Source organism: Octodon degus, unplaced genomic scaffold, assembly GCF_000260255.1.
Source record: "Octodon degus isolate 3935 unplaced genomic scaffold, OctDeg1.0 scaffold00139, whole genome shotgun sequence".
NCBI classification, from domain to species: Eukaryota; Metazoa; Chordata; class Mammalia; order Rodentia; family Octodontidae; genus Octodon; species Octodon degus.
Genome location: NW_004524715.1, coordinates 4,167,695 through 4,185,722, shown reverse-complemented (window position 1 = coordinate 4,185,722; position 18,028 = coordinate 4,167,695). Strand labels below are relative to the sequence as shown.

The following is an 18,028-nucleotide window of genomic DNA, read 5'->3' as shown; positions in this document are numbered from 1 at the left end:
CTGAGAGAATGTTTTCTCTCCATGTGACTCTCCTTAGGCAAACTCTACATCATTGATCACTTTCCTCTGTGGCCCCATAATCTCCTTGATCAGAAAATTTGGAACACAGTTGAATTACAGGATGTTAAAGTTCAGGTTCTTCTATGTCCTGAGTCCTCATTGACCTTGAAAAGCTAGGCTCAAAATGTTGGCTGTCCCTGCAGCCCTTCTTTTTCTCTAATTTTTGGTTTGCACACTTAAGTTGTTAACCCTTCAGAAGGGAAGTTTATTGATATTAGTACCCTATAACACAGGCAGTTGAGTTTAACTTCATTATCTTTCTGAATATCAAACATTTTAGACAACATGGGACAGGTATTTTCCATCAAATATTAATATGTTAAACTTGAAATCCCTACAGAATGTGAAAAAAGAAAAATATATTTATTTTATTTTATTTTTTCCCATAATTTTATTGAGAAATAAATAGCAATGAGACAGTTTCAAACCAAATTGGTAAGACAGTTTCAATAATTAACACATTGCATACATTATTCCTAGTGGTTAATTGCTGTACAAGATGCAAACATGATATCTTGTTTACAAACTCTATTAGAACAAATCCCTCTATTCATTAAGAGAATGTAACTATATATCTATTTTAACCACTATGAATACAAAGATACAAAATGGATATTCATCTGTATCCCCTTTTTTTGTTTAGTTCTGTTATTTGAATATTATAGGTGTGTTAACTCAGTAAAATATTCTAAAAGAGTCCAGTAGCCCATAATATTATTGGGTCTTCCACTTGACTGAGAATGTTAGAAATTGTTGACCTGAGTCCCCCACAGCTCAACATAACAGCATGGCTTTACTTCTTATAATTCATTTTTATACTTTTCTGCTGGAGGGTTAAGATCAAGATAAAGCAAGACCTATGCAACAAGAGTTGTAGCTTTTGGGTCTGATAAGGTCAGTGAAATTCCCTCAGGATTTATCCTAAGATCCTGTACCTCAGATTGTAGAACCTTTGTCTGTGTCAGCCATGTGGATGAGTCAAGGCCATTGCTTGGCCAATGTGCTCTCTGTGAAAGCCTGAGAGAATGTTTTTTCTCCATGTGACTCTCCTTAGGCACACTCTACATCATTGATCACTTTCCTCTCTGGCCCCATAATATCCTTGATCAGAAAATTTGGGATACTACTGAGTTAGGTGGCATTACAGTACAAGTTCTCATATGTCCTGAGTCTTAATTGACCTTGGAAGGCTAGGGCCAAAATGTTGGCTTTCCTTGCAGCCCTCCTTTTTCTCTAATTTTGGTCTGCAAACTTAGGTTGTTAGTCCTCCAGAAGAAAAGTTTATTGTTGTTACCATACAACCTAGGCTGTTAAGCTTAACCTCACTATCTGTCTGAATATCAAACATCTTAGGCATAAGATGGAACAGGTATTTTTCATCACGTATTGATATGTTGAACTTTAAGTGCCTAAAAAATATGATAAAAAACATTTAAAAATTAGAATATATCTTTAAAATAGGCATAAAGAATTATATAATTCTTATGTTTACACATAAAACCAAAAATCTAACTATATACAACCTTTAAGCAGGACAGTCCCACAACATTCCTTCTGTCTCCTGCCTTCATTCACCACCCTCTTCTTTTTGAACAATCGTATGCCCAAGAGACAGCACAGCAGCAACTGCCATGTCATGACAAGCAGCCCGTATTCAGAAGACCAGAATGACAGACACTCCAAGTATGAACCTACTATTACAAATTGCAATCTTCAGTGCAGTTGCTTAGTTCACAGGTATATAAAAAATATTTTAAAAAATAGGAATTAAACAATTACATATTTTTACACAGAAATTTAGCAATCTGACCATATACAGCATTGTAGCAGGACAGTTCTATGATTTTTTTTCTTCTCTCTTATTTTTGCTTATAATCCCCCCTCTGTTTTAAAAAGCAAACATTTACTTGAGAGATGGTATGGCAGTAATTGGTATGACATTAGAAGCAGTGTGCTTTTAGAAGACCAGAATGACAGACATTCCAAGTATGACCCTACTATTACACATTGCTATCTTCAGTGCAGTTGCTTAGTTCACAGGTATCAGAATATTTAGTTAGTCAGGGTGAAAATCCTACCAATTTACTTCTAGCTTCAAAAACATGCTGAATAAAATTGTGGAAAAAAAAAAACTATGCTGAAGATTCTCAGGATTATTGCCTTAACCATCTTGTGCGCATAAATGTATGGCTTTTCCCCTGTCATGTTTCCTAGCTTTTCTCTTGGCCCTCTCTTTGTTGCTTAATCCTTAAGTTCTCACTTTCTGTTTAGTTATGTTATATCTTTCAATTTTTATTTCTTCTTTTGAGTTCTTACATTAGGAATACGATGTTTATATACGTGCATTTGGTTTATTTCACTTATGAGTATATCTTCAGGTGACATCCACTTGAATATTAAGGCCTCTCCAACACATATTACTGCTTGGATTTGCTCCTCTTCAGACTTCCAGTCTCTAACTTGGCTACATCACTAGTATATCTTGCCTCCCAGGTATAATGATCTTCAATATTCTTAGCATTCCATTTATTGCATAGCAATCAAAATAGCATTTTTAAAATGAAAATATGGTGCTCACTTCAGCAGCACATATACTAAAATTGGAACAGTACAGAGAAGATTAGCATGGCCCCTGCGTAAGGATGACACACAAATTCTTGAAGCATTCCCTATTTTTGGGACTTGGCCCAGTGCCTGAAGCAAACAAGCTACCTCACTCCTGACATGAGCATCCTGTCTGGTCAAGGTCAGCTATCAGTTGCTAGGCAACCTAGTGTCATTTGCTACTAACTTCACAAAAGTGTAAATAAAGGACTGTTCTGTTGTGAAAAAAAGAAAAATATGTGTATGTATACATAAGAGAGTTCGGATAGATATACTGCTACTTTCTCTTAGTTCATTGAGAATAAGTTTGTACTAATATTGTAAAGACAAGGTATCATATCTGCATCTTGTCCTCTGGATAGCTACTACAAAGACAACCATATGCAATGCATTCATTATTGTAACTGTCCTACTTACCTGTTTTGAGCTATTTCATTGCTACTTTATCTTTCTTTCATTAAAATGAATAAATAAACAAATAAAATAAGAAATATGGAACCAGGCATGGTGGCACATGTCTGTAAATCCAGCACTAAGGAGGCTGAGACAGGAGGATCACTGTAAGTCCAAACTGCATAACGAGGCCCTGTATAAAATATATAGATAGATAGATAGATAGATAGATAGATAGATAGATAGATAGATAGATAAATGTCACTACAGCTTTCCCCTGCTTGCCCATTTCTGACTCCTGATCTTGTTTAGATCTATAAACTGGCCCCACACTTACCCCATTTCATTCATTGGGAATGTCCTTAGGTAAGTTGCCAGTAACTCTTATCCCACAAACACAGTGGTATTTTGGTAGCACAATCTTATTATGCATGCTATATGTTTGTTTCTTTATTTATTTACATACTTGCTTTTCCTAGTGTCCTTCAGAACCATAAGTGTTGATGACTTATTTTTATATTGTCTCTCTAAATGCTTCCAACTTGGCCAAATGTATTGAGATTTAAAAAAATACTTTCTGAAATCTAAATGAATAAGAACATACTGATAAAAACATACTTTTATTGTCTTTTTGAGACAAGAGTCTTACTATGCAGCTCAGGCTGGCCTAGAGCTCACTTTGTAGCCCAGGCTGGACACAAACTCACAGCAGTCCTCCTGCCCCAGCCTCCCAATAACTGGAATTACAAGTGTGCTCCACCACACCTGCTCTTGAACATTTGTTTTACCGTGTTTACTCATTACTGTTCTCAGGACAATGCAGCAAGAACATAACTGTACTTTGTATTTTGAGCTAGATGAGTACAGGAAATAATGGTATAAAATTAAAAAGCAAGAATTATGTAATACATTCTCCTCCCATACTATGAATCATCTTAATTTTATTTTTTTCATTTTAAATATTTGCCAATTATAACATAAATGTAATTTACCTTATTCATCATATGTAGTTTATTAAAAAAGTATTTTTCCCACTTAAAATGAATTCTCCATAAGGTTGTCTGTTTACAACTGAAAATTTTGCTAGTGCACATATTGCCTGGTGCATACTAGTTGCCCAGTACTGCAGATATTTGTGGACAAATCAGTATTTGGCTTCTTTTGTTTTCTCAGTTCTTAATAAATGAAGAATATTTTTCAAAGTTCATAAGGGGCATGAACTTTGATTGTATTTCATCAGTAATAATTAACATTTCATGGGGCTGGAGAGATGGCTCAGTGGTCTAAAGCACCTACTTAGAACAAGCTTGGCAAGGCATCAGGGACCGCGGTTCAATCCCCCAGCACCACATGCCAGCCAGCCCCGCCCCCTGGTGGGCTGAGCTGGCCACACACACACACCACTCTCTCTCTCTCTCTCTCTCTCTCTCTCTCTCTAATAAATAAAAATAAAAATAAATTAAAAAAAAAACATTTCACACATTTTTGGATAAAGACTTAAAAGGACACAGAAAACAGAGGCAGAACCTTTTGTATTTAAACTTGGTACTAAAATTAGGCTGAAATTAATAACAAAAAATATTGAGTGCAATACATTCTAAATAATTCCAGAACATACAAACTCTCTGACATAGTCAGTTAATGAAAGAAAACACTATTTCATCCAAAATAATGATATCATCTTCTTAATTATGACCTTTTCTATCTGTAACTTGTGTTCCACAATCACATGAAATAGCTTAATTATATTGTATCTCATTCTCTTATATTCTCAGGTCTCTTTTTTAGCTTTTATAAGTATATAGTTTACTCTTATTTAGTAATTTTCCATGTGTCTAAATTAGCTCAGTTAGAAAATTCTAGTTTATACACTCTAGATCATAAAGTACATGATTTTGTACTGATTCTTAGTAATCCACTGTATTACATTATTCATATTCATTTATTATTCATTAACATTACCTAGAAAATATAATTAGACAATTATAATTTTAAATATTCATTTGTCATTACCTCTTGCAGAGATTGTTAAGTGTAGCAAGGAATGTCAACAATGCATAGTCATGCTTCTTACCGCCCTCCTGTGATCTACAGTGATCATATACAAATTGAAATAACTTCAGTAAAAGACAGTATATAAATTGCTGGCCATGAGCATTATAGAAAAAACAATTCCTCAAGAATGCCAAAGAGGCATAAATAATGCCTGAATGATAAAAGTGCATGATAGAAGAGATCACTAAGCCAGATTTTGGATACAGAATGGAATAAAAGGAGGTACACTAAGATCAGAAATTATGTGACTGGTCTGTTAGTGGATTTACCTTGGGGATAGACGTGGTTTGTGAAGAAAAATAGAGAAAGGGAAGGGACTAATGACTTAGATGAATAAAAATGGCAGGCAAAGGAAATGAAAAGTGAAATAGTAATTGCTTGATATTGGAGACAATCAATTTTATTCTTACAACTAGAAAAAGTTTTATTTTAAGGAGTGAGATGTTAAATGAAAAAAAATTAAGACTCTCTGGATACCGACTATGATTTAATAAAATCAGTGTAACAACATTATATCATCTTTTCTCTCAGTTACATAAGTTTTTGTGGATGGCCAACCTAAAAATATTCTGGATTTTATGTTGTCCTCCCTGATTCTTAATTCTGTGAGTCTAAATAAGTGCATTGATTTCTCAAATTTCATAGGCATTTATTAATTTTATCAATGAAGTTGTGAAAGGCTACTTACCTTCCCAGCCGAGTGGTTGTCTATAATAAACCACCTATCACTTCAAGGCTTTTCAATTAGTAAGCCATCTGTCAAGAAAAATAATAATAATGCAAACAATATTGCAAAGGAGGACTTGGGTTTGATTCAGAGGGCTAAATAGTGACAAATATAATTAGAATATATATTTAAAATTTCACTTTTTATTAAAATATCACACCTCTAAGGAACTTACTTTTTAACAAATTGCTGTATAAAACCACAAATGCACATACAAAAAGCTCTTGTTAATTCGATGCAGACCTCATTGTTCAGTGAGGTCTAGAGAGTATCGGTGAAAGTTCCCATCAGTTGCTACTATTCACGCTTTACTGGGAAGGCCAGGAAGGGCCCAGGCCCACAAACGGGTTCACCTGTCTATGGTGTCTGCTTGATCTAGGCCTCTTATTGCCTAGGAAAACCCTACAAAAATTAAAGCTACTACGTGGTGGAGGGATGTTCTATTCACCAACAATAATAGAACATTATTATGAATGGGTTCCACTCATATCAAACATAGCTTTGAAATACTCCTTAGGTTGAGAAATGCTTTTTTTACATAAAAAATTCATTCTTGAGCTTTTTGTTTATAATTGGTTCACAATGCATGGGAAATTTTTATTGTATTTTAAACAGAGGCAAAAAAGTAACAATAAAACAGGCCTGCACAACAGTTAGCAGGAGTCTTGCAATAATTCATACACTGCTTATTATTGTCTTCATAATAGTTACTCAGAGTATAAGATAGAAGCATGATATCTTCTCCAAACAATGGTAGTACATGCCTTTCTTTTCAAGGAAATAAGAGAAACTAGCTGTATGACTATCTTAACTATCTTGTGTATATATTTTCCCTTTGCCCTTTCTTCCTTTCTCCTATATCCCATCACAGTTTATCTTTCGCTTTGAACAGTTTCTTCCCAATGTACAATATCTTATATATTTTGGACCTTATTTATATGTTCAGTTTCTCATGCCAGTCAGATAATACAATGTTTCTATGGATGGGTCTGATTTATTTCACTTATGAGTGTGATTTCGAGTTGCATCCATTTGCCTATTTAAATCTCCAATTTATCTTTATTTGTGTCTGTATTGTATTCTATTTTATAGTTAAAAAAGTCCTTTTTTTAAAATCTATTCCTCAGTTGATGAGCATTGAGTTGTTTCCAAGATTGAACTATTACAAATTGTTCTGGTATGAACACGGATGCACATATACCACTATTGTATGATGTTTTTAATCATTCTGGAATGATACCCAGAAGGGGAGTACCTGGGTGGAATGAGACCTCTAATCCTGGATATTTGGGGAATATCCATAATGATTTCCACAGTAGTCAGGCTTTTTTTTTTTCCCATAGTGGGGGTTGGGGGATCTAACTCAAGACCTTGTACTGGCCAGGCAGACGCTTATGCTTCTAGCTATCTCCCCATCCCTGATTTCCACAGTAGTTATACTGGTTGACACTCCCAACAACAGTGGAGAAAGGTTCTCACTTTCCTGCAGCCCCTCCAGCATTTGTTGTTGGTTGATTCTTTTGATGATACACCTTCTCTGGGGGCTACGAAGGAATCTTAGTTTGTTTTAATTTGCATCTCTTAAATGATCAATGCTGTTGAATATTTTTTCATGTATTTATTTGCCATTTGTATTTCTCCATCTGAGAAGTGTGTATTCATCTTCAATGCCCATTTTTTATTGAGTCTTTGAATTGGGGGGATCAGGGTCTGAGTTTTTTCAGTTCTCTATGTATTCTAGATAGAAGTCCTTATACTGAGAGACAACTGGTTATAATTTTTTTCACTCTACGGGTTGTCGTTTCACTCTGTTGGTGATTTCTTTTGCTGTGCAAAGACTTTAAATAAGGTGAAATCCCATTTATTGCTTCTTTGTGCTATTTCCCTTGCAGTCTGAGTTTTGTTCATAAAGTCTCTGCCTACACCTATGTGTTCAAAAACTCTACCTATTCTCTTCCAGTAAATTTAGTGTTTTTGTTTTAATATTTAGATCTTTCATGCATTTTGACTTTAATTTAGTGAAATGTGATAGACATGGGTATAGTTTTAGTCTTTGACATGTGGAAAGGCAGACTTTCCAGCTCCATTTAGTAAAGAGATGTTCTTCCAGTCAACATGTTTGGCCCCTTGCCGTGCGTGATTTGGGTTGTGTCTATAGCTTTTGTTTCACTGATTTTTAATCCTATTTTTGTCAGCATCATGCTGATCTTGTCATAGTAGCTTTGTAGTATAATTTCAGGTCTGGAATTATGATGCCCCATGCCTTGCCTTTGTTGCTTATAATTGCTTTTTTAGTTCTTTTCTGGTTCCAAATCAATTTTAGGAGTTTTCTCTAGATCAGTGAGGTATATAGATCTGGTATTTTTTTGTTGAGATTGTATTAAATCTGTATAGCAGTTCTGGGAGTTTGGCCAGTTTTACTATCTTGGTTCTTCCATCCCAACACCAAGAGATAGCTTTTTTTTTTTTTTTTTTCAGAATCAGGGATTGAACTAAGGCCCTTGTGCTTGCCATGCAAGCACTTGTTCTACTGAGCTATATCCCTGACCCCTCTTTCCATTTTCTGATATCTTCTTCAATCTCCTTTTTTAGGGTACTGTAATTTTCAATGTACAAATACTTCCTTAGTTAGACTAATTTCTAAGTATTTTATTTTTTAGATACTATTGTGAAGGGTATGCTTTCCCTAGTTTCTCTGTGTGAGCTTGTTGCTTGTGTACAGAAATGTTACTTAGTTTTGAGTGTTGACTTTACTGCTACATTGCTGAATTTGGATATTAAATCTAGGTTTCTGGTGGCATTTGGGGGGTTTTCTATGTTGAGCATCATGCCATCTGCAAATAATGATAACTTAATCTCTTCCATGGGTAAAATTTGAAAGATTAAATGAATTCTTGGTTTCCATTTTACATCATGTCATAGTTTTTAAAATTGGGATGGAATTTCATGATATTTTTCTATACAAACAAATGACAGTTCTGAAACTCATTACCGGGAGAACACCACAGGAAATTAATATTTGATATTAACTTGTTAGAATTTGGATCTTTAATAAGATGGTAAAAGCTAGAACTTACAGCTTGATTTCTCCTGGTGTGCCTATACAAATGTGGCTTACTAAAGTTAGATAATTAATTTATGCAGCAATTTTCCTTTAATATATTCCTCTCTATAGTTTATTAATTCTACCCTTCTCAATTGTCCTAGTTTCTCTCTATTTTTCTCCTTTACCACTGAATAACATAAATATTTTCCTTTAGGCAACAAAGTAAACTGTATTTCTATCAACTACGGGTTATTAATTTTTGTCAAATGTTATATTATTTCTCTTTCATACTTCTCTAATATGCAACAGAGTGGAGAAATTGAGAAATTTTGTGTACTGTAAGGAAGATATATATTTAAATTCTCTCTCATAATTTGCAAATTTGGTCATGCTGTGTAATTTCTCTCTGATATAATTTCTCTCTGTCCCATTCATTTCACCTAAAACTCAAATGTATTTTTCTTTATCTGATCTAAAAATAAGATGGAGGTGATACATTAAATAATAACTTTTTAGACTCTACCACAGACACAGAAGTAAAAGCCATGATTCTATTATATAGATTGCTCACCATTTGTAGCTAATCATACCAGATCACTAATGTTGACTTGCTGCATATTTTCTAGGTGCACAGTTATGTGCAATATTGAATTTTTCCACCTAAAATCCAGATTTTTATTAGTACAAGTTTATAGTGCTATACATCATGTGTACACTGTTTATGGGGAACAGTTGCATATACAGGATCCATCTTTAGGCCTTTCCTCATTTTATACAAACAAATGACAGTTCCCTTTCCCTTGCCTCCCTTGCTTCTCCATCCACCTCTTCAGCCTTTTCCTTTTTGTATAATGAGAAAAATAAAGGACAGCAAGAAGTAGGGAGATGCATCTATTATATTTGGGGTAAAGAACAAGAAATGGGGGAAATATAAGTTTAAAATGCTATAGTTAAATAGAAGCATCACATTATAGGGCTACTCTTATAGTTTGTGTTCTTTCTAGTTTAATTTTAATACAGGGATTTTGTCTTCATTTCCAAGTTAAAATAAGCCCCAAATATCTGCATCTTCATTTTCCAGTTTCAACATATTGTTCTTCAGATAAGAATAAAAAGGAGAATAGTAAGGTGATTAAGGGAATGTTTAATAAAAATGATCCTTAACTATTTTGATTTTAGATTTCTCATTTTGAATACTGAAAATACCTCATTATGTATGCTCCCAGGTTAGGTCTCTCTAACATCCCACATTATCTTTGTGAGGTGTATTAAAGGAAATAAAACTCCAGTTAAGCCTATGAACATTCTGCCTGCTTCAACACACAAATGTGTGTATGCACATATGCACACACACACACACACACACACACACACACACACATATTCACACACTTTATTCATTTCTGGCTCTTTCCCCTTGAAAGTTATTTTCTATTTATCACATGAAAAGGCAATTATCAAACTCATTTTATGGAATTGTGTGTGTGTGTGTGTGTGTGTGTGTGTGTGTGTGTGTGTGTGTGTTCTGGACTGGAACTTACAACAGATTCAAATCTTATCTTCAATCTTATCATGGCCAGCAGTGATTGAAGTAGGTGTAGAATATTTCAGATTTTTATAAGCTTTCAATGGCAACAATCCAAGAGTAATGATTTTCATAAGATGTATTTTAGTTCCCTATCACTTATAAAATACACAATCAATTTCAGCAGGCCTTCCTTAGGTTTATAAGTCATGTGACTCCATTTTTTTCCAGCAGGGCAGACATAAAAGTAATCTGTTTTCCTTGTTTTCTGGTAATAATTCTCAGTTTAATTAGTTTCTTGCATAGTTTTAAAATGAAACAAAATCACATCAGTCCCCACTGTGTTACCTCAGGGACGGCAGCAGGGATTAAGAGGCAACAATCTCAGGTGATGTTCTCATGAGCAACTCTGCGTTGACCAAACTCAGGTATGTACCCTGCTGGGTTAGAGTAACAGAGTTTCCCTAGGAGTGTTTCTTCTTTTTTCTCCCCACTTTTTTTCATTGTTGTTATTGCTATTAACTGGCAGGGAGAAACAAATTTTACTTTTCTATGGCTTATTTCCACTATGTGAGAAGATTTAATTAGTCTCTCTCTTCTAGAGGGCTGGCCGGTTAGCTCAGTTAAAGTGCTTGCTTGGGCAAACTCAGTCAGGTGCAGGAGACTGTGGTTCAATCCCCAGCTCCACATGCCTCACTAAACCTGCCCTTAAGGCAGCCTGAGTCAGCCCTGCACCCCCAAAACAAACAAAAAAAAAAACCTTCTCTCTTCTGTAGGAAAATAAAAGGATGTTTCCTAAGTAGTGATGTATAATTTTATCATTAGTTGTAGTAACATGATAAAGATAAAGGTTATAATTTATTCAGTCCTTAAACTGCATTTCTACTTGGTTTGGATTAATCTATAGATTCAGTCATTTTTTTAAATAACCTTCTGTTTCTACTTTTGTTTTCATTTTTTTGAGATAAATTCATATTATATGGTTCAAGATGGCCTCAAACTGTCAGTGAGCCTCCTTTCTCAGCCTCTCAAGTGCTGGGAATGCAAGTGTGTCCCACCTCATCCAATTTGTTTTTCACACTTTCATTGGCCTTCAATATATTTTGGATTTATTTATTTATTTATTTTTATTTTAGGGAAGGGTCTACAGGGTGTTCAAGATCTCACTACTAGATCAGACTCCTAGAGATTCTTCTGTTTACAGCCTCCCAAGTGCTGGGATTACAGGAGTGCACCACCACGCCCAGGTTCAATTGCACCCTGGGAGCAGGGCTGGCATGGCAGGCCCTGGGGAGTATTTTGAAACTGACAAACACCTTAAAAATTCTGATAACATCTATAAGTCCTTTATCTATGTAAGTACATGCACAATCATGCACAAGTGTGTTAAATAATTCTGGATATGGATTTATTCACTGTAGTGGCCCATACATTGTGCCAACTTGCCTGGATTGCCTGGGAAGTTCCAAATTCTGTGCTGTGGTGGGTCCCTTTAGGGCAGAGAGTGTCCACCCTAGGGCAGGGAGGGCTCCCCCAGAGTGACTCAGCACAAAAAGTTTATACAAATGGGTTGAGGAAGGATTCCACATTCCACTTCCTTGGCAGAACTTCAGACTATGCAGTCAGCTTGGACTTAATCTCCTGGCTTCCAGTGCGGACTCTTTGGTCTCCAGTTCGGATCCTTTAGCTTCCATTGCAGGTTCTTCAGCTTCCATCACAGAACCACTGGCCGACTGATAGAGACCTATATGGAAAAAAGAAAAAGAAAAAAGAAAAGAAAAAGAAAAAAAGGGGCCAGGGAGATGGCTCAGTGGAATAAGTGCTTCCCTGGCAAGCACAAGGGCCTGAGTTCAATCCCCAGTTCCGAAAAAAAAAAAGACCTATATGGAACACTGCAGAGAGCTTCATACCTTGGGACTGAATCCTTCAGTCTCAGGTGTGCAGATTCCCTCTGCATGCTTCCTCATCCAACTCTGCAGCTGACCGTCATAAGCAAATGTTGAAATTTCTTGTACATTTGTCCATATTGTGTTATATCTGTTCCTTGCATGATATGTTCCTCTAGTAAAACCCTAATATATTCACTAAGTCCTTCCCTTAGCTTATGTCTTCAATATATATAAACTAAGTTGCTAAAATAAGAAATTTCAGAGAGACAGGGAAGTACTTGTACTAAAAGTTTGAGAAGTCTCTCTCATGGGAATGTTGCTAATATTAGTCTTTCTACCTTCCTACTAATGTGAAAAGGTAAAAATAAGAAGCTAGAGATGTTAACTCCATTTGTTAGAAATTAGAGTTCATCAAGAACTACTCAAAATTTTTCCCAATATTTTGTAGATATGGAATGGCATTAAGTGGCAAATAGCTTTGATAATCAGTTGCTAACAGTTGCAAAATTGGTTTCTAAACATTATTTTGGGATTAAATTTAGAATTGATGTGTTTCCTAGAGAACAGACTTATATGTTTTCTAAAACTTTAAGTCACTCTTAGTAAAAATGAGTGTTAAGCTCTCATTCAATGTAATTTATAATAACAAAATAACTATCTGAATAGACACTAGCACTGATAGTTTTAAAATATTTCTAAAATTAATTTGTCTCCCCAAATTTCCAATATATCTCCAGGCTTCCTTCCCTCAAGCTTTGACCTCACCAACTCCAAAGTTTATATGCATTTAAGTCATTTTTTTCTGATACTTTTAATCCACAGGGAAGCAAGATCAAAGTAATTCTTCAAATCATCCCAATCACTTCTTCTTCTTTGGTTATTGTGTTGCCTAAAATCATTTTCCAGAGTCTCATTCTCTTTATGTGAACAGAACTTGGACCTTTTTGCCAAAGCAGGTAAGTGACCCAAGGAAGACTTACAATTCATAAACTGATGCCAAGAATTGGTCCAAGGGTGGGCCTAGTAATCCAAGAAGGTCAACTTCCATCACTCTCTTGCTTTTTAACAAATGTGTCTGTGTGTTGCTATTGGACTTTTTGTGTTTGTGCATCTGGCTGGTAGGGGTGGGGACCCATTTTTCCCTATAGCTGTAGAGTTGTGGGGCTATAACATCAGAGTGTATTTTCCCATTATTATTACATAGACAGAATGATACTACATATCTGGAAAAGCAGAGATGAGAAGTATCAGCGACTGTCCTCAAAGTGTTGGCACGCTCTGTTGAAGATGCTGGAATGCCTACAGACTTAAATATTGCAAAGTGATTTATTCAGAAATAAATTTGAAATGGTATATAGTACCAAGCATTGAAGAATTTTAATAAAAATCAGGATTTTGACCTTTTCTTCACAAAATAGAAAATTCATTGAGTACTTGACAAAGTGGTGTTGATTCAACAAAATCCAGAGGAAAATGAAATATAGGACTCAATATACAACATTATTGGGAAACAATAGACTGGAGCAGTAAACATGAGCACTGGGCTGTGAAGATCAATGTGAGTCAGAACAGGGGCCACAAGAGGTATATGACAATGTTCCCAGAGATGGTAGAGCATTGTTGACTTGGTTGTAGGTTTTCTTGCAATAATCTTCTTTTTTTTGTCTTCTATCTTGATGAAAAGTCATTATCAACAAGAGCTGCTTTCCTGATGTACAAATCAAAGCCATTCATGTGACCAATAATGCCCAGAAATTGATCCTTAAGTGCCAAGGATTCATTTCTGCTTGTCTCCCTCATGGTTGAAGTCATACTCAAAGGCTTCATCCCAGGATTCATTGCTGCCACTCTCACTCATGGTTGAAGTCACACTCAAAGGCTTCATTCTAGGATTCATTGCTGCCTCTCTCCTTCACAGTTGAAGTCACATTTAGAGACTTCATCCAGGATTCATTGCTGCCTCTCTTCCTCATGACTGAAGTCACACTCAAAGGCTTCATCCTTCCTTGCAAAGCCAAATGCTCTTGAGGCTCAAACTCTTTGCACTTACTGTTTGCTTAGCTTTAGATGTTCCTTCCTAGAGAAGGTTTATTTCTTTTTGAAGATTTTAAATAAAATAAAAATAGTAAAAACAAAACATTAGAAATGATATGGAATTTCAAAAACCATTATAGGAATTTAACAATGGTTCTTAAGTTGCACATTGTTGTCTTCGGAGCAGTTGCTCTGATTACTGGATATAAGCACATGAAATTGGTCAAAATAAAACAAGAGGATCACTATGAGTCCAAACTGTACAATGAGACCCTACACAAAACAAACAACTAAAAATTGATCAGAATAAAAATTTCAAGCATTAAGTGTTGCCTTCAATAAACCTAATAGAAATTGGTGTTACAATCATCCTAGCTATTCTGTGAATATACATATTTTCCCTTCCTTCTGCCTTCCTTTTCTCCTTTCCTTCATCCTGGTTGTTCTTTCCTTTTGATCAGTTTCTTTCCTATTCACAATACTTATTATACTTCATGGATTTTATTTACTCTTTCAGTTTCTTACACTAGGGAGACAATATGATATTTACATGTAGATCTGATTTATTTCACTTATGAGTATGGTTTTGAGATGTATCGTTTTATCTATAAAACCCTCAAGTTTATCTTTCTTAATAGCTGAGTAATACTCCATTGTATAGAATATACCACATCTTTTTTTTTATCCATTTCCTCAGTTGGTGGGCATTTAGTTATTTCCAAAATTTAGGCATGACAAGTTGTGCTGCTATAAATATGGGTGCACATATGTTGCTGTAGCATGTTTTCAGTTCTTCTGGGGAAATACCCAGAAGAATCATAGCTGGGTTGATTTTTTTTTAATCTCCATACTGATTGCTACAGTGGTTGAACAAGTCTATAACAATAGTGGAAAAGGGTTCTTTTTTCCCCACAGCACCTCCAGCATTTGTTATTAGTTGATTTTTTTATGGTAGCCATTGTTTCTGGGGTGAGATGCAATCTCAGTGTTGTTTTAATTTGCAATTCTCAAATGACCAATGCTATTGACCATTTCTTTCATATATTTGCCATTTGTATTCTTCATCTGAGAAGTGTGTATTCACTTCAGGTGCCAATTTTTGAACAGGGTCTTTGAATTTTGGGGGCCTGATATTTTTAATTCCTTATAAGTTATAGATAGAGGTCCTTTGTCTGAAGGGTTGAAATTTATACTGCTTGAAAACAGAATAGCTACTCCAACTTTTCTGTAGGTTCCTTTCACAAGGAATACTGTTTTTCATCCTTTGATTTTTAGTCTAGAATTTCCCTTTAAGTTAAAGGTGCTCCTTGTATGCAGTATATTGTTGGATTTTGTTTCATGACAAACTTTGCCAGTCTGTTTCTTTTGACTGGTGAACTGAGATGATTTACATTGGTGGTTTGGCTTATTATTTTTGTCATATTATTTTCCTGCTGTTGGTTCCTTTTCTCCTGTGTTTAACTGTTGATTGCTTGGTGGTGTCTTTCTATTGTTGTTCTTATAATTGTAATCATTTTTAGTCTCCTTCTAGATTATCTTTCAGTACTCTTTGTAGGGTTGGTTTGGTGGTCATAAATTTCTTCAGTTGTTCTTTGTCACGAAAGTATCTTATCTCTCCATTAAATTTGATAGATAGTTTTGCAGGGTATACCAATCTAGGTTGAAAGTTGTTTTCTTTCAGGACCTGAAATATTTCTCTCCAAGGTCTTCCTAACTAGATCTTTTGTGTTGAGAAATCTGCCTTGATTCTAATGGTCTTTCCATTATAGGTGATCTGTTGTTTGTTTTCTCTAACATCTTTTAATATTCTGTTCTTCTGATGAATTCTTGGGGTCTTGATTATTATGTTTAACTGTAGATTTATTTTGATTTTGGTTAATTGGAGTTGTATATGTCTCACTTATATGTATGTCAGATTCTTTTCCCATGTTTGGGAAATTTTCTGCTACTACTTCTGAAAATAATCTTTTGTCATTTGTGTTGACTCCCATTGTTTTGTTGACACCTGTCAGTCTTATATTATTTTTCTTTGCATCATCTTACAGCTGCTGAATTATTTCCTCATTCCTTATTAATTTTTAAGAGATCTTTCTTCTCACAATTACTAGTTGCAAAACTGTCTTCAAGGGCTGAAAGTCTATCTTCAGTTTTGTTCAAGCAGTTTTGCCTGATTTCAATGAAATTCATGATTTCCTACATATCTGTTTGAATATGTTTCATCCATTCTGTTTCTTGTATTGTTCAATGTTTCCATCATTTTTCTCTTCTCTATTTTTGAGCTATGTCTTTTTTAGATATGCTGAGCAATTCTTTCAAGATTATTTCATTTTTATCTGAGAAACTATTTATGATCTGATTTCTCCTACAGACTAATGGAGTTGTTTCTTTGCTTGAGTTGATATCATTTCAGAAATTTCAGGCATGTCACTTCCAAGTTCTTCTATGTCTTTGTCTCCTGGACTTGTTCTAGATGGGTGGAGGGCTGACACTGCATACTCCTCCTTTATCTTGTAATTTTCTTCTTCAAAAAGAAATTTTTAATTGATTCTATAATAATCCTTGTGAGTTTTGGTAGCAGGTGGCTATATCTCTACTATCAAGGGTTTTCTATGAAAACATTTGTTTTTCAAGATATCTTCTTTGTGTTAGAAATTCTTGGATTGTCTGTCCCAAGACCTAGCTTTACTAATTAACTCAGAGTACAATGTTGGTTTCTGTTTTTGGCTGACCTTAGTCTTTACATGTAGGGCTGTGATATAATTACCCCAGCACTTACCAATATTGGTACCCAAAGAAGCACAAGTGATTAAAATAGATTTAAGACTCTGTCCCATATTCATGCCCACTAGCTACATGACTCTCTCCCCCATTTGATACTGGATTTAATCACTTTTACCTGAGCAATGGTACTTGTAATCTCATTGGTTGACTGTAGTTTTGTCCCACCTCATGTCCACCTAAGTGAGTTCCCATGTCTTCTCCACCACTTTAGAGTCACCTAACCACATAGTTTTCCTCTATAAAAGTACTTGGAAGAGACAGACTCTTGAGGACAGCCTGCTGGGAAGCCCATCCTGTCTCTCTTTCGGACAGGAGCTTTCTTTGTCTCAATAAATATATACTGCTCATAAAAAAAAAAACAGTTTAACATCCCAGCTACAGTAGTACAAATAGCAATAATGATGACATCAAGCAAAATTTACAAAGTGACCAACTTTGGCAGCTATTGTTTTAGTACTTTAGACCATAGGACAAAAGTCTATAGTTATATAACAGAATAAATCAAAATTAGGAACGTGTGTGTGAAGTGTTTGCCCTTGCTAGAGTAGATTTACCCTAGGTGCCTCTCACGAGGTCAGTTGCCACATCTTGGGCATTTCATTCCATGTAGCAGAAGGGGTCAGACACCTGGATTCCTCTGTCCCAGTCTGTTGCTGAGTCCCAGATGCTTCACCCATCAGCTCCTCTTCTCATGATGTGGGGGAATCTTTATGCTTTACCTCTGTGAACTTTGTTACATAAATATCACTGCACTACATTATCTACTCTATCATTTACCATTTACTTATTTTCTTTTTCTGTTGTACTTTTTTAGATCTTATTATCTGACATATGAAGTGGGTTTTTTATGTTGTCTTTTCCATTAGACCATAAGTCACAATAGGTCTGAATCTTTTTCTTTTTTCTTTTTTTTT

At 35.2% G+C, this 18,028-nt stretch overlaps 1 non-coding gene across 1 annotated transcript; it reads left to right on the top strand.

Annotated features, from left to right (window-relative positions):
* Positions 1 to 2,630: 2,630 nt before the first annotated feature.
* LOC111812730 lies at positions 2,631 to 2,737 on the top strand. The gene has a single exon (XR_002818150.1). It is a non-coding gene; the product is annotated as a U6 spliceosomal RNA (small nuclear RNA).
* Positions 2,738 to 18,028: the final 15,291 nt, after the last annotated feature.